The following is a 24,813-nucleotide window of genomic DNA, read 5'->3' as shown; positions in this document are numbered from 1 at the left end:
ACCTACACGGTAGAGATGCCAACCAAGAGGAAGATGCACATACTTTACCATGTTAACACAATAAAGCCCTGTCTGACAGAAAAGTCCTAGTAATCAGTATCTGCAGTGAGTTTCAGGAGGAACTGGGAGGTCTGGTGGTAGATTTTCTTAGTGAGTCTCAATCTGACACATCAGTGAATGAGGCAGCCCTCTTAGAGCAGCTATCAACAACCCAGGATCAGGAAATCCAAGCAGTACTACTGGAGCTGAGGGACATGTTCATTGGTAAGCCAAAATGTACTCACCTCTCAATACATGGCCCTATAGGTATATCAAAAATCCCCTCACATGGTATCTGAGAGACTTAGATGCACCCCGAAAGAGGGACTGCAGGACATGTTGGAACTGGGAGTAATCCAGGAGTCCAGCATGGGCCTCACCAGTGGTGCTTGTGCCAAAGGAAGATGCCAGGACAAAGTTTTGTGAGAATTACAGAAAAACTGAGCAGTCATCTAGTGTCAGATGCTTACCCTATGCCCAAGGCAGATGAAGCCTTAAAGCAGCTGGATGCAACAAATTATCTGACCATTACTGACCTGACCAAGAGTTGCTGGCAAGTACGTTTGACATCTGCAGCCAGGTGGAGGTCAACATTTGTAACCCCATTTGGGTTATATGAATTTACAAAAGGCCCTTGGAATAGAAATGCTGAAACAACTTGCCAGAGATTGGCAGATTGCATCCTAGCAGGAGTGAGAGATTATTCCCTTGCTTACCTGGACAATATTACTGCCATCTACAACTGGTCTTAGCCAGAACATGTTCAACATGTCAAGGTGATACTGGACAGATTGCAAAAGCAGGGTTGTAGATCAAGGCTAACAAATGTCATGTGCATATGGCAGAGGTATCTTATGTGGGTCATGTAGAAGGGTTAGCTAGAGACAGCCTAGGATGAAGCTATGTGGGCATGGCCTGTCTACACTACTACCAAGAAACAGGTGAGGGCATTTTTAGGGACAACAGGATACCATAAGAAGTCTGTTAACCACTGTAGTATAATAGACACTCCCCTTACAGACCTTATTAGGATAAATGGACAAGATATGGTTGTCTTTCTCCAGCTTGTGAGCAGGAATTTTAAATGCTTAAGGAGGCTTTGAGTGACCCTCTATATACTAGTGGGTCCTGACCACAGCCAAGAATTTGTTGCACAGATAGATGCTTTCAACCTCGAGGTTGTGTCTGTACCTAGCCAGGTTTCTTAAGATGGAAAAGAGTACCCTGTTGTCCTAAGTTGCAGACTTCAACACAGAGAGGAATCTTATACAGCCATACAGAAGAGTGTCTGGACATTGTCTGGGCTCTGCAAAACCTACTGCCATACCTGCATGGCAGAAACTCCACTGTGGTTAAAGACCATAACCCTGTGAATTGGTTACATAGGGCAAGTGGCAGAATAGAAAGCTTCTTAGATGGCATTTAGCTTGTAGTCCTATACATGGAAAATTCAGCACAGGAGTAGTACTTGTAATGCCAGTGCAGATGGTCAGCCAAGAAAGGATATGGGCTAGATACCAGGAGAGTGCACTTTTGTCTTAATCTCTTCTTGGAGAATGCCTCCAAAAGACTGACTTAAGGTTCCTATGGGGTAAAAATAGTGGTGCCAGGGTGAAGAAACAGTTAAAATGTGATGTATGTTTAACACATTTCTAAGCTATATTAAGCTTTGTAAACTCTGTAGCAGACTCTGCATTGTGGAATTGCATTTATAAAATGTGTCATTCCTTTGGCAACAAAATAGCTGTAACCTTATCCACTTTCTTTGTGAATGTAAAAAAAGGAATGAAAGGAACATGAATGTTTGAAACATACACGTGAAATGTAAAGTATAACTTTCTGCAGTTTTTCAGGAAGGACCTAATTACTTTATGTAATTAAGTCACAATAGCATTTGATATCAGGGATCCAAAGGGCTACAGAAATGCAATTACAAGACACTTTATAGAACCACTGAGCCCAGAATTTTCAAAGGAAGTGATCATTAGTACGGAAGCAGTTAACAGATGTATGGGAAACTCTGTTGAGTGTTAGTCTTTCTTCTACTGGGTGAGAAAAGGTGAAAAGCCAACATTTATATGTCGGAACTGAAACTAATGTAAAGTCAGTCTCTTACCTGGATAACTGCAACATCCCCATTATGCAAATTTGCATTTGCCTATTTAATATTTTCTTAGTTTAGAACAATTGGTAGACTATTTCTTTAAGTTGGAACAGCTAAGTTATTTATTTAGCTTAGTCAGATTTCTTCTTTAAATATTCTGACTGCACAACTGACTGCTATTTTTATATTCTGTGTACAAGTCATCTACTTCTGTATATTTAATATGCATAACAATGTCTGTGTTGTTTAAGTATTTTTTATTTATTCACTTTGAAGATCTTGTGGAAGGCATTTATTTATTTAGGCATTGTATATTATTTGAGGAGAGAGTTATATTCTGTACTATAGGTTGCCAAGCTGTGGTATGCACCTCTGATTGGCCAGATCACTCAGACCATTACTCTTTTGTAATTATCATTTTTTATAATTTATATTTGACTATTAATTGAGAATGGTAAGGTAACTGTTGGGTATCTAGCCCAATAATTTTATACTGGTGGCATCACTAGTCTGCCAAGGAGAAAGCTGAGGGAAATTGAAAAGTTCTGCCAAGCTTCCCTGAGAACTGTGTGTGTGTGTAGATATATATATATATATATATATATATATATATATATATATATATATATATATATATATATATATATATATATGTATATATATATATATATATATATATATATATATATGTGTGTGTGTGTGTCTGTGTATGTGTGTGTGTGTGTGTGTGTGTGTGTGTGTGTGTTAACAAATTGTTTGAAAGGCAGTTACCATAGATTAGGGGCACAGGAAGGCATAGTGGTACCAAGAGAAATGGCGCGAAAGGAGCATGGGGTGCTGGCCCGAAGACTCAGCTCTGTAAGTGATCAGTGCATCATCCTAGTTTGTGTGTGGATATTGGAAGAAAAGACCTAGAGCAGCAGTGCATATTCTTTTTATGGTCGTGGGACCAGGTTGTATTTGCTGAATTGGTTATTGAATCAAATGTACATGCACATTCCCTTACTCTAATCTGTTGGGTACCAGTAGTATTTCTTGAATTGCTATCTCTCTGATAGCCTCCAGACCTATTTGGTATAATACAGCCAATCAAATGACTGTAAACCTTGACTCTCATATACCCAAGTGGTACATTCATTGGCAGTGGTAAAAATCAACCCCATCTATTCTAGAAAGGCTGTTGCATATTGGCAGCAGTGGCCCATTCAGTATAATTGGCTGGCAGTGGAGGGATTCAAACCTCATCCATTGCCTGTCTGGTCTGCTATACAATGCAGCTCAAAAGTGCAGCAGTTAGTGTTGCTACCCCTTAGAACCAATATTTGGGGGTTGAGACTACTGTCTTAGTGGTGAATGAATGTTCTTCTTATGTCTATGATTGTTCTCACAACTGCATACTATTAAGGCTGAATGCCTACTCTAAATTGTCTCTAGTTTATATTGTTGATTTTTTTAGCAGAATGTCCATGTAGTGGGCACCTTTGCTTCAGTGGGTTTATCCAGTCAATATAACCATACACAAACTTACATGCATATATACATAAACAAGCAGACACATTCCTAAATTCACTCTCTGTATTTAATTCCAGTTTCCACAGGTTAGACATTCCAAGAATTTTCAGTTTTATCTGTCAAAAATTCATGCTCAGTCACCTCGTATGTTCTTCTCTGAAAGATACTTGTTTTCTCAAAACGGCCTTGCTCTGCTGTTTTACAAAAACTGCTGTGTGACTACAAAAGATAAATGCTTATTTTCATCTGTTTTCTGCACTTTTGATTAACTAAAACAATATTTGCTGCATATCTGTTTAAACTGTGCAACTGTTTTTTAGGCTTAGTGAATTCAGTCCTTACCTCTGTTTTGATTTTTGCCTCCTTTTTGTTTCTCTGTTTGTTCTGTTCACTTTACTTGTTATTGTACTTGAAAACAACTAGCATGGAGCTGAATATCTATTACTGTTTGTGACCTTTGGAGCTTGTAGTACAATCTTTTGTCTTAAGAGGTCTAGCTGTTTCTTTGTGGGAGGGGGGTTAAGACTGGTCTGATCTGACTAGAGTTACTACTTCAGGGCTCTGTTTTTTTTTTTATTGGATAATTTGGTTGGTTCCTGTTTCTCTGCCTTAAATAACCAGTCTTTAAACCAGTTTGTACTTGTTTGCGCAAAGCTGCAGTAAGTTAGGTCTTCTGCCCTTGCTGTGCTGTTTTTCAAAAACTGTTTTAGGGACTACAAAAGATAAGTGCTTATTTTCAACTGTTTTCTTGCAATTCTGATTAACTAAAACAATATTTGCTACATATCTGTTTAAATTGTGCAACTGTTTTTAGGCCTAGTAAATTCAATCCTTACCTCTGTTCTGATCTTGTATCCTAGCCACCCAGCCAACTGTTGTTGCGATATTAAAGCTTTGTGGCTTTTGAGTTGCCTGCCTCTACTGTAAATTTGATGAAGGACACCTCCCAGTTCCATTACATCAGCTTCTCCTATTGAGTACAGTGAGATCAGTTGTGAAGGCCCACCCCTTTAGCTTCTTAACCTTATATTATCTTTTGTATCCTCACTTTCTACTTACAAAAAAAATTGTGCCTCTTCTAAATCATTTTGCTGCTTGTGCTTAGGTGTTCAACTGCTTTTAGTTTGCAACATTTGTTACTGCTTGTCAGTAGCCTTATTAAATTGATGACAGTATTCTACTGAATTGCTGCTTTATTTAAACTTTTTTTTACTGTTGTGATTATGAGCTAATTTATCACATTTGCATTGTTTTAAGCAATTTACAGATTAACTGCATTTCATTACTGTTTAACTGTATTTAATTGCTATTTACTGCAATTCACTACTGTTTAACTGCATTTTAGCACATTTCATTACTATTTAATTGTATTTTTTTCATACTGTGAGTTCTGTTTTTGCCTGTAAGTAGGCAATGTGTGCTTTTTTTAGTTTTACTGTGTTCGTAACCCTTAAATTGAGTAGCATAGTCTGGATACAGGTTTGCTACAGCTGCACTGTTTTTAACACTTTGTGAGGTATTCCATCTACAAATTTTCCCTTAGTAGCACTTGTGCGATCACCTAGTAGTACTACCCTTAGATCTTTCACCCTTTACCCTCTTAGCTCTCTCTGATCTCTGAACATCAGTTTCTGACAAATATGGATGGACAATTTCCTATGTTTTCTCCTGCCAGTCCAGTTGATATGGGCATCCTGAGACAGTATAACAACTGCCTCATGTACATGGACAACCCTTTACTACTACCAGCTAGGAACACAATTTGTGAGAGATGCAGTTGCATTAAGAACATAGAGTGAATGCTCTGTCCCTCACAAGCCAGTATATCTGGCACTGAGAAGATTGTCAACACAAATACCACACCTAAAACACTACCCACACCTAAAGAACACACACCAACATATGCAGAGATCTTCAACAAAAACATACCCAAACAAAAGAGACCTCCAAGACAAAAACACAGTGAATTCCACTGTCCACCACATTACACACCACACACAATCCACACACCTGAGTCTCACAGCCACTAAGGCCTAAATATAAACCCAACATATAAGTCATAGAAGACGTCACTGTGAGACACGCAGATGTGCCCCTTACCAGGCTGGATAAGGAGAAAGTCACAGTTAGTTGTTTGTCAGGTGCCAGAATCCACCATATCACCCATGCACGTGTTTCTCAAAAACAGGTACTGTTATGATTCTGTCATAGTCCATGCTGGCATGAATTTCTTGAGACATACCTCCCTGGACTATATGAGGAGAGACATGATTGAGCTCACTGAATATGTGTCCCAGGCAGGTATGTTCCTAGCCTTAAGCCGGATTCTACTGTCACCCAGAATGATGCCTCAATACATACAGAAAATGATTGACTTTAACAATTGGCTTAGTTTCTTGTGTCATTCCAAGGGGATTCAGTACCTGACAGCCTGGGAAGAAATGATTGACAAACCACAATGCTTTGTTAGAGATGGCCTGCATCTGTCTCCCTTGGGCTTCAGGCTCCTGGCAAAGGCTTTTGCCTTCCCTATAGTGCCTTTTTTAGGCAATGCCATGGGGTCAAAACTACCAACATGAAAATGTCATCAAAACGCAAATTAAAGGTTATGCTGCTAAATGCTAGGAGTCTAAACATGAAACTGAACTCACTGCAAGCATTCTTAACCCTGGAAGATGCTGACATTTGTGCGGTCACAGAAACCTGTTTCAAAGCTGTGGAGAGCACCCCAGCTATACCAGGTTACTCATCCTATCATACATTCAGACCCCAAATCATGGGCAGCAAAGCAAAAGGAGGTGGTGTTGCAATATATATAAAAGACATACACACGTCCAAGCTGGTCAAACAGTATGATGCACAGGAGACAGTCCAGGTGCAGTTAATCATTGACAAGCCCCCTATTTAAATCATAGCTAGCTACAGGCTCCCAACTTTGACTCAAGATGGCCACTCTACCTATCTGGAGCTCTTCAAATCTATCAAGATTCAACCCTTTACCCTGATCCTGGGTGACTTTAACTATCCATATAGATTGGAAGAACTACTCATGCCAAAACACAAATGCCCAGAGTTGATTTCGTCAATGCAAATGCCTTGGACCAGCTGGTCGACACCCCCACAAGAGGTGAAAATATCCTGGACTTAGTATTAACCAACATGAGTAACCACTGCAGCATCCCTACAGTGTCATGCTCCCTGGTAAGATCTACCCACAAAGTGGTCACTTTCAAAGTCACCATTTTTCCTCACCCCCCCCCCCCACTAGCTAGGGTCAAACTAAAAAACTTCTCCAAAGCTGATTGCAACCTCCTGAGGGAAGATATAAATGACTCCACAACCCCCTCCCCCTCCATAGGAACTGGCACATATGTCCAAACATACACCAAACTACTGTACAAGCATTTATATAGCTGTATGGAATCAGGAATACCATAGAGGACAAAATCCTCCTCCTCAAGTAAGAGTAAACCAGTGTGGTGGACATCTGCAATAAATAAACTCTATAATAAAAGGAAAAAATTGCTATCCAGGACCAAGAAGGAATGCGTGCCTAATTGGAAGAAATCTCTCCTCAGCCTGAACAAGCAAATAAGAGCACTGTTTAAATCCTCCAAAGCAAACTTCGAGTCTAAACTGGCCACATTTACTAAAGACAATCATAAGGCCTTCTTCAAATATGTCTGCAATCTCAATGGAAGCACTCAGATCTGCTCAGAACTGGTGGTCAAGGATACCACATTACACAAATGTCGTAGATATAGCCAACCTGCTGGCAGCCAGGTTCAGTGAAAACTTCACCCCTCTGTCCCCCCCCATTAGTAAATCAGGACATCCTCAGCACCTGCCCCCCCCCCCATCTCTAGGGAGCAAGTCATCACTGCCTCTCAAAGACAAAAAACAGCCTCCATGGGACCTGATAACATCCCAGGTTGCATCCTGCATGAACACAGGCAGGAACTTGCAGCAACATTAGGCACCCTATGCAACCAAAGCCTGAGTACCTGCTTCATCACACCCAAGTGGAGGACAGCCACTGTTATCCCTTCTACAAAGGTGGAGCATCCACCGATCCAGGAAATTATAGACTCATCAGCCTAACTAGCCTGATCTGCAAGGCCATGGAGAGGATTATCATGGACCTCAATAACTAGAACATTGGTAACCTCCAAACTCTTGATCCCACACAGTTTGTTTTCATCAAGGGGAGGTTTTGGTTGACTTTTTTGAGACATTCATCAAAGCCATGGACAAGGGGAAGACAGTGCACACCTCGTGCCTTGACCTGGCCAAAGCCTTTAGCACTATTCTCCACTCAGGTATAATAGATAAACTCTCTCAACTAGGCATCAATCCAGATGGTAAGCAAACTGGCTCACTGATAGAACCCACCTAGTCAAAATAGGGGAAGCCACCTCAAGCAGTAGACCCGTAATGAGAAGTTTATCCCAGGGATTGGTCTTGGGGCCTCTGTTGTTTGGGTTCTACTCTTCTGAGGTGCAGGCCAAAACTAGTGGGCTATGTCTGTCTGGGTTTGCAGATGACTGCAAGCTGGGCACTGTCATCAATTCCCCTAGTAATGTGGACATCCTCCAAGAGGGTCTCACCCAAACAAATGACTGGTGCCAGAAACATGGCCTCAAACTGAATGCCAAAAATGCATCATTATCCCCTTTGGGGAAAGTGACATCCCCACAAATTATCACATTAATAACAAGGTCCTAAGCATGCAATTAGCCGTGAGGGACTTGGGCACCCAGGTTGATAGGAAACTGACTTTTGACTACCATATTGCCTCCATTGTAAGGAAAGCTTTCTATATGACCCACCTCATTAGTAAGGGTATCTCATCCAGGGACAAGGTGGTCATAACATTCTTGTATTCTTCCCTTATAAGACCCATTATTGAGTACAATGTCCCTTTCAGCATGTACCTCACAAAGCACATGCAGCAGATGGAGAGACCACAGAGGTTTCTCAGTAGGAGAATCCAGGGCCTCAAACATCTACCCTACACAGATAGGTTAAAGGCCCTGTCCCTCTACTCAATCTCATACAGACTTCTCAGAGGTGACCTCTGTCTGGGATACAAAACAATCTCAGACCACACCTTGATGGGACTGCTGCATATCCACAAGTCAAGCTCCACTTGTGTAACCCACACACGTGACTTCAACCTGGTCTGTGACATCATTAGGACTTGCTGGGACAGATTTGTGTCTCAGAGACTTCCCCTTCTGTAGAACAGACTCCCTCTCTACGTCAAGCAGAGTACCTCATTCACCCTTTTTAAGCGCAACCTGGATAACTGGATGGGGACCAGAAAACACACCCCTGGGATTTCACCTGTGTTCCTGCTGGACAGGGGCATTGGGTGGTGACTTGTCGGAACATGGGCTAAAGTCTTGGCTAGGCTTGTAAGGGCCTCAGGGCCAGTAGCCTAGTAACTTCCTATGATCCTATTATTGATATCCCGACAATTGCACTTCCAAAGCATAGCCACTGCTCCTTTACTTTAACTTTATCCATTGAATAAAAGCATCAATAATAATACACCAGTAATATATCCAATATTGCTATGAATCTGAGGTTATATTCAAACTTTAGTTGTACTGAATTTAATATTACAATGTATGTGCTACTTCTAGCTGGCTAACTGTAAGCTGCTAACCGTCTCTGTATAACAATGTCAATATGTCTCTTTGTCTGGAGTGTTTCTCCCTGGGCCTCCACTGAAAGGGGCTCTGCCAGTTCCAGCTATCCTAGTAAAATGTAAAGAAAGAAAGAAGAAAGAGAGAAAGAAAGAAAGAAAGAAAGAAAGAAAGAAAGAAAGAAAGAAAGAAAGAAAAATTGCCCTTTTGTTTTTTGTTGATAGTTTTGAAATACTTGAATGTTTTACCACAGCAAATAATCTCCACTCCTTTCTCCTACTGTATACATACTGTTAATTTAAAGCCTTTTTTTCTTGTCTCTGCTGATACAGACTGTGCACCATTTCTGTTGAACTTCTTCTACACCGTCCACTCTGTCAGTGATTTTACATTGGTGTGTTGTCCAGCACTGTACACATTGCCCCAGATGTGGTTTTATTATTTGATCAGAATGATTGCTGTTTTCAGATATCAGCACCTTTCCCTCTACATCCTAGAATCTTTTAACTTTCCTTAATGCCTTCTCACACTGATTGCCCATCTCTAACATTATCTGATCTAATTATGCTAAATTATTTTTCTCATCATTAATTTTATCATATAACTGTCTTGTTCTTCAGGTCTTTTCATGGGTTTTTAGTACTTAGCTAAACTGGCTTAAAGATATTTTTCCACTGGTTTTAAACTGCCATGTGTCCAGAAAAAGGTAGTTGCTTCTGTACCTTTGTGCTAGTGAACATAGTCTAATAGTAGCCTGATGATCATGAAGAAGACCGGTATGCAAGTGAATTAGGTTCATAGGTTCATAGGTTCATACTAGGCTATCTGCACCCTTTATCCTTTTGGTGAGGACTCTTTAGACTCTGCATATTGTTCATGATTCTGACCTATCAGGGACAGAAAAAATATTAATCCATGGGAAAATATTATTTTAAATAAGTGGAAAAATACTGAGCAAAGAGCAAACAGCATTTATAAAATAATCACCAAAAGCAGAAAATAAACTGCCTTTAGAAGTCTGTTACCATAGACTTGTATTTATTTTTTATTTTTTTTATTGCATAACTAGTTTGGTGAACAGATCCATAGGTTAGGACCTATTTCTTCCATAACCTAGCCACAGACAGGTAAATTGAATAGTAGCGTATAGATGAATAAGGAATTATCTAATCTGATCAGACTGGGTGACTTTAGACAGAAGGATCTTTATCCTTTATTGCTAGAATAATAGATATCTCAGAGTTAAAAAAGGAATGCCTTGCTTATTCATTCAGTTTTAAGTTGAACTGCCACAGCTTACTTAGTCAGACATTGTTGCTTACAGCTTCCTTAGGCTCACTTAGGACAACACAAACTTATCTGCCTTCCATTCCAGATTTAAACTATGTCATTCTGGTTTCCTTATCTGCTTCTCTTCCTTGTTGCTCAGACATTATTTCTATCAGTTACAGAACCAACACAACAAATGCAGACATAGGTACAAGCAACTAGGCAACACGTACCGTCCAGAGTTCTGAGCTGTTCTACTGTTGCAGTCACACATATGAAACATGTAGCACATGGCTGCAAACCAAACTGCATACAACTCCTTCTGATTAGTTAGTCAGGTGATTTTTACTGCATTCATAGCCCTCTGAGTTACTTGGGCTGGCAAGCAGTACTGGTACAAAGGTGAGTGTAAAATCAGATGTGCACTCTACTCTCCATGCCCACACCAGCCACACCCTTCCTGGACTTGATGCCACAGCATCTAAATATGCTAACAAAGGTGTACCCCCAAAATAAATGTAGAAAAATTATTTACATCTTTCTGACCATTCATCCAGTCTTGGACCTCTGGAAAGTGGACAGTTACTGGGGTTGATGAGGATATAGATTCTACTAGGCATAACAAAAATAATGTATGAATTAGCTGTGTGTAAACAAGAATTCAAAGGGCAGATGGGGGGATTTGTCATATGTGAGGGTGCAGGAGATCTCTTAGTCCCCTCCATTGTGCTTTGAATGATTTTTGTAGTTTCCAAGTCTGTGCTTCTCCTCTAAAATGCATTCTTTTCACATAGGGTAGCTGCTGTCTATGCATATTTTGCTTCTTGGAACTGTCATGTAATAAATGTTAGACAAAGCATCAGTATCACCAACTCAAGAGTAGCAGAGGCCCACCATTTCTTGTAGCAACACAATCTGTCAATGGATCAAGAAGAATGAAGAGGCATCTCGATACGTTCATTTACCTATAATGGAAAGTAGCATAAATAGGCCACTAGGACAGGATGTAGCAAAACACATAAATACAACCTCTTACAGCAAGAAATCTGAACAAAGGCACAAATAATCGGGGGACAAAGGCCAAAAATAGGGACACTTTTTAAGTTTTGCTATTACAAACTTAAAAAGTTGATAGAATAACAGTTTTTGTGTTAGCATGAGTTTTCTAAAGGCTATGAAGTCTGAAACTCTAATGCCTACTATTATTTTCTGACTTCCGCCCTCATTGATTTGCCAGAAAACCAGAATTTTATAGAAACAGACCAAAAATATAAGTTAGAAATCTGGACATTCTGTGGAAATCTGGATAGCTGAGAGGTATGCTCGAGCTTAATACTTACTGTCATTTTACTGTACACTGTGTCAGTAAATGTGCAGAACTGTCATGCCACAACATGTTCATTTCCTAGTTTTAGAAAAAAAATATCCCTTTGTTGTTTGCAGCGGAACTGAGAACTTTAGCAAGATTACAAAGTTCAGGTGTTGAGAAAGTAAACAAAGCAAAAAATATTATTGTGAACTTTTCAGATTCTCATCACATGAAAAATACAGGAGATGGTAGAGTCAAGATTTGTAATGAATTTGTTTTGTTGCTGAGCCAGTGAATTATTGAATATGTTTAAATGTTTCATGAAGAATGTACACAGAAAGGTATGATTGAAGATGATCTAAAACTCATCACATAATACTATCAGGGATAACATGTAGGGATCTGCTGTTCTGCAAAAAAACTTGTTTACAGGTTTTAGAATCAAGAAGTGAAACTGTCTACTCTGCAAAGAAGGTAGAAGTAGAGAGAGGCAAACAAAAAGAGTCATGTGCTTCTCTTCAATTCTTTGCTGCTGACTCATACATGTTATCTGCACCATTACAGGGATATGGAATATGATAAGATAGCTCTATAAATTAATGTGCAACCAACAAGTTAAATCTACATTGTGCCACCAGTGACCTTTTTGGGAATACATTTGTGTTTCTCCTTAGCTCAATATCACAGTACTAAGTTGAATTGCTTAGGACTCTGTGCTCTCACATGTCCAAACTGTTATTTTTAAATTTCTTTTTACTGACACATTTACAATATTTATGTAATACAGTCAGCAATCTTGAGCTGACGTGGGTTTTTGACACCCAGTAACTTTAGAGTAGAATTTGGTTGAAAATGGTGGTGAAAGTCAGTAATGGCTGAGGGAGGCATGTAGCATTTCAAAGGGGTCGTGCAACTATTGGGTAGATTATCTAGAATCTGGAAGTTGCAAACTAGAGAGGGGATGAGCGGGCTTGGTAGGTTAGATGGCCTACATTGGCTAACAAAATGTCTACTGCTTATCTAGCAATGCCTTTACTGAGTATGTTTTGGAATTTATATACATATATATGGGATTCTGGATACTGGCTAAGGCTCTTGCCATCCCTATAGTGCCTTTTTTAGGCAAGGTTCAAACGACAAGCTCACCACCATAGCAGGTATAAGCAAGCAAAATCTGAGGGTAATGCTACTCAATATTAGAAGTCTAAACCTCAAAATGCACTCACTCGAGGCACTCCTTAAAATGGAGAACACTGACATTTGTGACAGAGATCTGGTTCAAGGTTCCAGAGAGCACCCCTGCATTACCAGGCTATAACTCATACCCCACCTTTCGGACACCTAACCTGGACCAAAACACTAAAGGAGGAGGCATGTCTATATTCATTAAGGATATCTACACCTCCAGGCTAGTTGCTCAATATAATGCATCCGAAATTATCCAAGTGCAACTAACACTGGGCAAGACTGCAATCCAGGTTGTAGCTTGTTACAGATCCCCTGCCATGCCCCAGGATGCCCACTCCACATTTCTTGATATACTGGTTAAGGTACAGCCCAATACCCTAATAATGGGCAATTTCAACTACCCCACCATCAACTGGGAAAACTACTCATGTACTAACTCATTTGCTCAACGCTTTCTGGAATTCATAAATTCCAAAAATCTTGATCAGCTTGTCCATACCCCCACCAGGGGCAGCAATATCCTGGACCTGGTCATTACCAATATGGGCAACTGATGTTTCATGCCAGAGGTCAACTCCTTGCTGATCAGATCCGACCACAAGCTAATCCCCCTAGACATAAATATCCCACCCCCCCACCCCCCATTAAGGAAAGCACCGTAAAAAAACTCTCCAAAGCCAACTTCATGTTTCTTAAGACAGATGTGGTAAGCTTCACGACACCCATACAAATGGAAAATAGAGGTACGACTGCTGAATCCTATACAAATGCACTGTATAAGCACATACATGAGTGCTTGGATCGTGCCATCCCCAACAGAACCAAGACGCTCTCCTCCAAAAAAAGGAAGCCAATCTGGTGGCCCCCTGCCATAAACAAAGTCTACAACAGGAGGAAGAAGCTGTTGCAAAAAAGAGTAAAATCCCTTGATTGCAGGAACTCCCTGGTCAGCCTCAGTAAGAAGCTGAGATCCCTCATAAAACCCTCCAAAGCTAGTTACGAAAATAAAATTCCACTGATTTTAAAGACAACCACAAAGCATTCTACAGCTATGTCAAGAATCTCATTGGCAGCACTCAGATCTGCTCTGAGCTACAGCACAATGGTACTAGATATACAGAACCAAATGATATTGCCAACATCCTGGCAGATAGGTTCAGTGCAAACTTCACCCCCCCCGAAAGGGCCCATCACTATATCGGAAGAGTGCAAAGCCCTGTAATCACGGCTGCACAAGCAAAGACCTCACTCTCCAAAGCCAAGAACACAGCATCCATGGGACCTGAAAACATCTCAGGCTGCATTCTGCATGAACTACAGAACAAACTGGCACCCCACCTAAGTACCATGTTCAATCATAGCCTCACTTCAGGCTTTGTGCCTACTGAATGGCGCACACTGATGGTTATCCCACTTCACAAAGGGGGCGCCACCACGGACCCCGGGAACTACCACCCCATTAGCCTGACGAGCCTGGTCTGCAAGGCCATGGAACGTAACATCTTGGAGCTTACAAACAAGGACATAGGTAACCTCCAAACTCTGGACCCCACTCAGTTTGGGTTTGTAAAATGTAGGTCATGTTTCCTAAACCTGATTGACTTCTTTGAAGCAGTCACCAGAGCCATGGACGAGGCTAAGGTGGTGCACACAGCCTATCTTGACCTCACCAAGGTTTTCCACACCACCTCCCACTCTGGAATTATAGATAAACCCACTAGACTGGGCATAAAACCCTATGTCACAAGATGGGTGGCCAACTGGCTCACTGACAGAACCCACTCAGTGAAAGTAGCTGACTCCAAATCCAATTTCAGACCGGTGACAAGTGGAGCACCACAGAGCTCAGTTCTGGGTCCTCTCCTGTTTGGCATCTACTTCTCAGAAGTCCAGGCTAATACAGCAGGTCTTTTGCTAACGAAGTTCACAGATGACTGCAAACTAGGTGCCATAATAGAATTGCCTAATGATGTGGACATTCTACAAAGGGACCTGAATGAGACTGATGCTTGCTGTCAAAAGTCAAGGCCTGAAACTCAATGCCAAGAAGTGCATTGTCATCCCCTTTGGGAAAAACACTGTACCCATGAACTACCACATAGCCTGCTAAACACCGAAAGTGTGATAAGAGACCTTGGGACACAGGTGGACAGTAGTCCCTCCTTTGATAATCACATTGCCACAGTAGTCAGGAAATCCTTCTACATGGCACACCTCATCACAAAGGGGTTCACCTCTAGAAAACAAGAGGTCATTGTTCCTCTATACTCATCCCTCATCAGACCAATTATAGAGTACAATGCCACATTTGGTATGCAAGACATCTACAACTAGAAAAGCCACAGAAATACATCACTAAGAGGATTACTGGCCTCAAACAGATGCCATACGCAGACCGTTGCAAAAAACTCCTGCTCTAGTCCGTCACTTATCGCCTATCAGAGGTGACCTCTGCCTAACATACAAAGCCATGTCAAACCCAGATCTGTTGGACATGCTACACTTAAAGAAACCCCAATCCTTCCGAGCCACACGGTCCAGGGACCTAAACCTTGCCACTAAAATAAACAGAACATGCTGGAGGGATTGATTCCTGCCCCAGAGACTTCCCATGCTCTGGAACAGACTATCCATTTATGTCAGACAAAGTTCCTCATTAGCCCTCTTTAAGAAAAATCTCGATAATTGGATGGGAAATAGGAAATTCACCCCGGGGATCACTTCTGTGGCTCTGCTAGACAGGGGCGCAGGAAAATAACTTTCTTGGGTGGCGAAAGCCAGGGAACTTTTTTGGCTAGGCTTATATAGGTTTTATAGGTAAATATAGATTTTTTTCTAGTTTGATTCATGCACGGAAGAAGTTTATACAGCTGAAACTGGTTTGCTTATTTATTGTATGGCACTTTTGTGCTGACTTGGGGGTAGTTTATACTCCCAAGTTGATTTGGAATATATATTTATTAAATTTATACTTTTCAGCAACTTCCACTGGTGCTGGCCCTTTATTTTGGTTTGGTTTTAGGATTATATAGGCCGCAGGGCCGATAGCCTAGTACCTACCTTTGAACCTATATATATATATATATATATCTTTATATATATATATATATATATATATATATATATATATATATATATATATTTATATGGTTCCCCATCACAAAGTCGAACGGCCACAATCTCGAAATTCATATGGTTGAGACCATATGCTCGAAATTGTGGAAGCTCGACTCTATGAATGGGGAACGGCATACAGCGAAAGACTTTGTTTTGTGATGTTATTTTTTTTTTAGCTCCCTTTCACAAAGACGAGCTTCAGAAACACGAGCATATGACTTTGGCCATACGCATTTCGAGTTTTTGAACATTCGACTTTGTGAAGGGGAACTATATATATATATATATATATATATATATATATATATATATATATATATATATATATATATATATATATATATATGGGTCTACTTTACATACCCGAAAACGTTATTCACCGACACTCCGTTTACCGACACCTAAAGACCGACAGTACTAGATACCGAAAGTGTAACACGCCAACGATCGTAATCCCGACAATTGCAATTAACAGCAAATTACGTAATATTCAGCATTAATGTATAAATGTACCATACATCTACAGGGAAGTAGCCTACCATGATCAGTATTTGTGAGCAGTATCACAGTATTGGTGATGTATTTGAGGAGGTTTCATTTGAAGCGTGCAGTAGTCGTTGTCAGTAAAGGAGTAATTTTGCTTTGACTTTTGCACGCTTCAAACGAAACCTCCTCAAATACATCACCAATACTGTGATACTGCTCACAAATACTGATCATGGTAGGCTACTTCCCTGTAGATGTATGGTACATTTATACATTAATGCTGAATATTACGTAATTTGCTGTTAATTGCAATTGTCGGGATTACGATCGTCGGCGTGTTACACTTTCGGTATCTAGTACTTTCAGTCTTTAGGTGTCGGTAAACGGAGTGTCGGTGAATAACGTTTTCGGGTATGTAAAGTAGACCCATATATATATATATATATATATATATATATGGGTCTACCTGATAACACCGACACACCAAAACACTGACAATGAAATAACCGACATGGCAAAACCGAAAGAAACCGAAAGTTCAAAAAGACGAAACTTCACATGCCTGACAAACCACAATCCCGACAATCAACAAAACAAATACCTTTCCCGAAAAACACACTCACAACACAAGCACACCAAAAAACCTTACAAACCTACACTAAACCTTACATACACAACTATCTATGCACTAACCTTAACCCAAACCCTAACCCTAAGGTCCGTCACTATCGCACACTTACCTTACCCGCACCCTAACCCTAACTCACTTAATCCGCCCCTAACCCGTAAGTCTGTCACTATCGCACACTTACCTGACCCACACCCTACCCTAACATCCGTCACTATCACACACTTACCTTACCCACACCCTAACCCTAACATCCATCCCTATCGCACACTTACCTTAACATGTCGGTGTTCTCAGCGTCGGGATTCTCAACTGTCGGTCTTCTCCATTGTCGATCTTCTGGTGTCGGTGTTCTCGTCGTCAGCATTTAGAACTTTCAGCGTTTTCAGGTAGACCCATATATATATATATATATATATATATATATATATATATACACACACACACACACACACACACACACAATATATATATATATATATATATATATATATATATATATATATATATATTTTTTTTTTTCTTATTCTCTATTCCTGTTTTTTATTGTTTTAGCATATCTAATTCTGCCAGCATAAATGTAGTAGCATGTTTTGAAGTAAATCTCTTCACATCATCATGGTATAATGGCTCATTGGGAATCTCTCCCTGAATGCTTACACTGCTGTGCTAACCCTTCCAGCAGTATTTCTAGATGTTGTGCGTACTTTCTGGTATTTTAGTGATGAGTGTGAGAATGCCTCAGCAACATCAGCTCTGCCAAAAATACTGTAAATGATACTCAAAATGATACTCAAACCATTCCCAGGTTTGTACAGCTGTATCTACCTGATGCAGTAACAGTTATGTACATAGTATTTTAGGGAGCAGTCTCCCCATAAAAGAGCAATGCACCTGGCAGTGGTTTAATAAGCCCCTAGTTGGGGGTGGGTGGCACAGGTCTTTTTCACAATTGCTTATTTTAAGACAAGTAGCTGGATATAATCAAGAATACTGTCAAGAAGGACACTGCACTGCAGTTTTGAACTATATGGGAATAAATAACCAGTGAACATATTAGGTCAGTATACAGTCTACTGCTTTACTCCAGAGCCGTGGACAAGGGCAAGGCTGTCCACACAGCCTATCTGGACCCCACCAAGGCCTTTGACACTACCCCTCACTCTGGAATCATAGACAGACTTACTAAGCTGGGCATTAATCCCTACGCCACTCCATGGATTGCCAACTGGCTTAATGACAGAACCCACACTGTAAAAGTAGCCGACTCCAAATCTAGCTCCAGACAAGTGACAAGTGGAGCACCTCAGGGTTCAGTCCTGGGACCGCTCTTGTTTGGCATCTACTTCTCTGAAGTACAGGCCAACACTAAGGGACTCTGGCTAACAAAGTTTGCAGATGACTGCAAACTGGGAGCCATTATTGGATCCCGAAATGTTGTGGATACTCTACAAAAGGGCCTTACAGAAACAGATGCTTTGTGCCAGAGCCATGGGCTCAAGCTCAATGCCAAGAAATGTATAGTTATCCCCTTTGGGGAAAAACATGTACCCGTGAATTACCACACAGGTGGCAGTACACTAAACACTGAAAGTGTGATAAGAGATTTAGGGACACAGGTGGGCAGTGGTCTCACATTTGATAACCACATCGCCACAACAATCAGGAAATCCTTCTATGTGGCCACCTCATCACTAAGGGCCTTTCATCCAGGAAAAAGGAGGTCATTGTCCCACTGTACTCATCCCTCATTAGACCCATTATAGAATACAATGCCCCATTTGGTATGTACCTCTCAAGACATCTGCTACAACTGGAAAAGGCCACAGAAATACCTCAGTAAAAGAATCAAAGGCCTAAAGCAGATGCCCTATCCTGACCGCCTTAAAAAACTCCAGCTATACTCTGTCGCATATCGTCTACTCATAGGCGATCTCTGCTTAACATACAAGGCCATGTCAAACCCAGAGCTGTTGGACATGCTACACTTAAAGAAATCCCAATCACTCAGAGCCACACACTCCAGAGATCTAAACCTTGTCATCACAATAAACAAAACATGCTGGAGGGATAGGTTCTTGACCTAGAGACTCCCCCAGACTCTGGAATAGACTGCCTATACATGTCAAGCAGAGTGCCTCTTTGGCCTTCTTCAAAAGGAACCTTGATTGGATGGGAGAAAGGAAATTCACCCCGGGGATCACGTCAGTCACCCTGCTAGACAGGGGTCCAGGAAAGTAAACAGTGTGGGAAGAAATAGCCAGGCAATTGTTATGGCTAGGCTTCTATAGGCCCTAGGGCCGGTAGCCTAGTACCAACCTATGAACCTACTGTCTTCTTTGTAATGGAGTGTCTGTTCATTTTTGCAGCCACTGATGTAGCAGTTTGGCAGTAATCTATTATTCTAGTAACTCAGTATTTGTACCTGCTTAATTAAGAAACCACTGGTACGGCACTGGGGTTGTGTATGAAATTTCCTGTATTCCCAAGTATTCAGAGCATCTACTCTGTGTTTTTCTGACAGTTTACGTGAAGATTACTTTTTCCCGCATGTATGATATAGGTAGCTGTGTAGTCCTGATCTGTTCTAGGATACATTTTGTACTTAACAAAATATAACAAGATGTAATGTACTAACTGCTTTGAAAGTCAGTCTACAGCTCACTGAATCTAATGCTTCTGTGCCAAATTAAAGTATAAACAAATCAGAGGTGCTTCTGCTACTTGCTTTTCTGACCTATTTGGTTGTTAAGTAGCCATGTTTTTGCAATTGCAAGTAGAGTTGGCAGTAAGAGACATAGTGTACAGACCTGTTCAGAAATCTCTCTTTTTCTCGTATGTCTGTCTGTCTCTCTCTGGGTTTTTACTGCTGTACATCCAGTCTAGTAATAAACATCGAAGTGTTTTCATTAGAAAATCTACTGAATCTGATATATTGAGACTATCTGCTGTACTAACAAATCTCTGAACACATTTATTTCTGTGTTCTGAGCTGCTTAGTTCTTTACTAGTGTTTATAAGTTAAATGAAAGCTAAATATTCCTGTTGTTATAGCTATGTGGTAAAACTAGCATCATTGCATTGACTGTATCCACAGGTACTGGTTTTACAAAATTACCGATGATGCTCATGTCATTGAGTCACATATGGTCACTTTCTGAGGTAAATGTTCAAGGCCCACAGTAAGGGGCTTGATAACATGGCTCTTTGTTCTGGACTGATAGGTCAAGGCCCAGACACTTTCTAGCTGAAAAGCCAAAACAACACCACTTTGAGTATATCTGCCTGGATAGCTAGTGACAAGCATAATGCTGTGTGAGCAGTTAAGAGATGCAGCCAAGCCCACACAAAGAGACAGAAATGTGTACTCCAGAACTCTTGTGTTGCTAATCAAATCCAGCATGGCTGCATCACTGCTATTTATAGCCTAAAATGAATTAAGCATGCATGTATTAATTACTGTATCAGTCATCAGGGTCATAACCAATCCTTTCACTGCATATCTTTCTATTTAACTGGAATAATGATGTCAACATCCATTACAATTAGCAAGCAAATGTGTCTGGCCTATGAGACACATTTCATGAAGGACTAAGCCAGGATGTATAAAGTGCTGCTCTGTATCGATTTTCAGACTTCATCACAGTGAATTACTTCCCCAAAACCACAGGAAGTCCTCAGCTAACTATCAGGGGACTGATAAGGACATGATCATCCCAGAAAAAAACATGTGCTGCACTATACAGAAATAGGCTAATCCCCACAAAACACATACCTGCAAGCACGTGCACACATGCAGACGCACACACACACACACACACACACACACACACACACACACACACACACACACACACACACACACACACACACACACACACACAATCACTCACATACACACACTCTTGAAAAAGCATTTGTTGTAGTACATTCTTCTTACTGCTGATCTGTTATCAGATAAACAGTGCTGTCAATACGGTTATTCTGGACTTAAGCAAACCTGTCATAAAACCAAATTAGTACTGTTGAATAGTTAATATCTTAAGTACATGGGGAGTTACAGATATTCTTCTCCATTCAAAAAGTTATATTAGAAAATGAAACTAAAAGAAAGAAGGTCTCACAAAGACTAAAAAGCCGTTAAAATTAAACCAAACAAAGGCACCATCATCTAATGCTGAAAACTATTATTTATTACAACTTTGGTACTTGTTTTCATTGTGTACACTCAGTTAAGACAATATCAGAAGTTACAGTAGTTGTTTGTACAATATTGATATAAATAATTGCGTAATGCAGTGCAAACATAATGGTCACAGAGGCTCCAATGCATTACATGCATGCAGGTGCACTGTTATTGTGTTATTCATCTTTAGTTTCTTTCTTCCACAGTACTATTTCAGCTAATCTAAACTGTAAATGTAAGATGGAAGGCAACCCACAACTCCTGACTTCTCTGATTTCACATTGTTTTATTAAAGCAAAAAATCCTCTTATAGCCATCGAGTTGCCTTGCAGCTTGTTTGAACACACAGACAGTGCACACTATGATTGGAGGGTAGGTGCAAGTCAGCACTCCAGTTGGGAATTGTTCATTTATTATTTTATAATACTCTCTGTCCAGAACACTATGAAATATTATTACTAATTTAATTTGCTATTACTGGGGGATTTTCTTCAGCTTTATCAATATTGTCAGAGCTATGGGCCCAATAGCCCATATAACTGGGTGCCTATGTTTGCTTGGAACCAAGCCTCCATATCTAAACCCATTATGTTCTCCTGGCCTTTGAGAAAATGTCTATTTATATTTTACCTGTTTGAGATTATAAGAATTAACTGGAAAATGATTTATCATACATTACATTACTCTATGTAATAATACTATTCATTTTTTTTTTAATTTGTTGTACCTCATAAAATGCACTGTGATGTCACTAGTCTGATTGTTTTAGCTACGTTGGACAGGATTCAGAAAAATCACTTAATGGGCCATGTAAAGGCCAACTAGAGCAGACAAAGTAGTACAATGTGGCCCAATGCTGATTAACTATGCAGTAGGGGCAATGCATGGTAGGGACTCCATTGGGGAAAACCAAACAGGTTATTGCACAGTGCTGTTGTGATCACATGACCTCATGAGTCCACTAGCACATGTATAGTATGCTCACAACACTGAACATCCACACATATATAGTGGCTCATCATAAAAAGCATATCTGATAGCCCTGCTAATAGCCATACTGCAAACTCCCTACTGTTATTATGTTATAACAGTAAATAAAATGGGAGTACAGAAGAGGCAGAAAATGGGAAGAGCAAGCAGAGAAAACACAGAAGTGCAAGGGGAGAGGAAAAGTGGTATGAGGTGGGGAACCAAGGATATATTTTTGGTGGGACAGGTATCCATTTTTTATGTTTTGAAGAAGATAGAGGGGGAAGCTAGCAAGAGGAAGGTATGGGTAAGAAAGATGGTGTAGGGATAGCAGGAGGGTTAGGCAAACAAATACAAAAAGAGACTAAGAAAGGAGTTGCTGATATAAATAAGGGGCACAATGAAGCGACACAGATAGGGAGGTTATAATTTCTGATAGGGAGGTTTGAACAAAAAACTGGGGAGGGAAATAAGAAAACAAGGAAAAAGAACACAAAAATTGGGGATAGGGTCAGGTGACAATTAACTGCCATGCTGCCCACTGCCACACACAGCCTGAGGACATCCTTCTCTGTGACTGCTATCATAGCTGAGCCCAAGCCTGCTAATCATGGCTAGGCAGCTGTGTAACTTTTCAGTCACAAAAACATGCACTCCAGGATGCTAAATGTAAGTGTCCAGCCAGCAGTTCACAAAGGCCATTATTAGGCCTTCCGTGTCCTAGCAGATGACATACTGACACCCAGTGTCGGTGTCCCCTCCTCCCCCAATGTTAGCTTACAGCCCCATGGTCCCATGGGAGATAAACTACCAGAGGGCACCACTGATCTTTCCAGGTTGGCCCCCACTGGATGACCAACATCACCCTGCTGAGAAATTAGAATAGATACTGCTGGGGCCTAGCAAGTGATGGCAATGAAGTTGCATGATATGGTGGTCACTGCTGCACCACATCACTGCCGCTGTGGACACTGCACAAAATATGAACATACATGGAAAGAAACAAGACAACAAAATGCGAATTAAAAATAAAAAAAGAAGACAGCAATAAAGAGAGAGAAATACAAAATCAAAAGACGTGTACAAAGTATGAGTTGCTGCAATAGGCAGTGAAGCTAGGCTGAAGAACTCTGTGAGCCTGAAGATGCATGCCCATGGCATATCAGGTGTAACTAACAAAGGTATGGGAGATGATATGACCAATGTAAGATGAAAGCATAGTAGACTGAAAAGGGCACCATGTGGAAATGGCAGGGATATGGCCATGGCCGTGACATTGAACAAAGGCAACTAATCATATACTAAGTAGATGGAGATGCCCAGGATACTGAGGGAACAAATACTGATAGTGCAGCTGGCATTAGGCACTATTATGCCACCACTGGGAATCTCAGGTGGCTGGATGAGAAATAGAAAAGTTCAACCTGCTTGACATAATGCAAAACTGTGTGCAGTGCTGAAAGTAATTAGCAGAACTGCAAACATGAACAATGAAACAGATGCTTAACAAATATACATGTATAATAACATCAATCCCATATACATACCCTGATGCCTAGACAGTGTTGCTTGCTGCCCCTAGCATATCAGTTGATTCCCCTCAACTAGTGCTGAAAAACAGAAAAAAAAAAACAGAATGATGCCCATGCACCCCAAGTCCTGCATATAACCGAACAAGACTGCCTACTTTTCTACAAGCAACCACCAGTCACTAATACTTACCAGAGACTTCTGGCTCCCTCTCTCTAACCACACCTTTCCAGTGGCTAAGAAGGCCATGGTGGTACCTGTTTATGTTGTTGCAGCAATGCTGACTCTGTTCCTCATTCCATCACCATTCCATCAACCTGTCACTTCTGGGAAGACTTGCAGAGGTGTTCTGGGAACCACTGTTCCTTTGAGCTCCTGATTGTATCTACTGTCTCTCTCTTAGGGTAGTTTTCATTCCATAATTTTATGTATCTGCTTATATAGCTGCAACAAACTCAATCTGAGGGATTTGGGAGAACATGGGCATTGTGGGTAAGGGAGGAGCTTGAGAGTTGGATCCTAAGCTAAACACTGAGGAATTCTGTTTTACTACACTATGAGACCCATTCCTTTGTATAACCACTTCAAAAACTTTCCTTGTCTATAATATACCAAATTCCTGCAACCAAAATGCAGTCTCAGATGAATGCATGCTCATTAGTTTATTAGTTAGAACTGGTTTGATGAACTTGCCAAGTCTTCATGAGATTAAAGCAACAATATACATTTTGTATGTTTTGAAGCAAGAATTCAGCTTACAGCACAACTATGTCATGTTTTTAACATAATAAAAGAATCAGGTGCTTTAGTAAAGCTTTTAAGTTG

This window comes from Protopterus annectens, chromosome 2.part1, assembly GCF_019279795.1.
Source record: "Protopterus annectens isolate FY-2018-M chromosome 2.part1, PAN1.0, whole genome shotgun sequence".
Taxonomy (NCBI): domain Eukaryota; kingdom Metazoa; phylum Chordata; order Ceratodontiformes; family Protopteridae; genus Protopterus; species Protopterus annectens.
Note: the sequence above shows the minus strand (reverse complement) of the source record.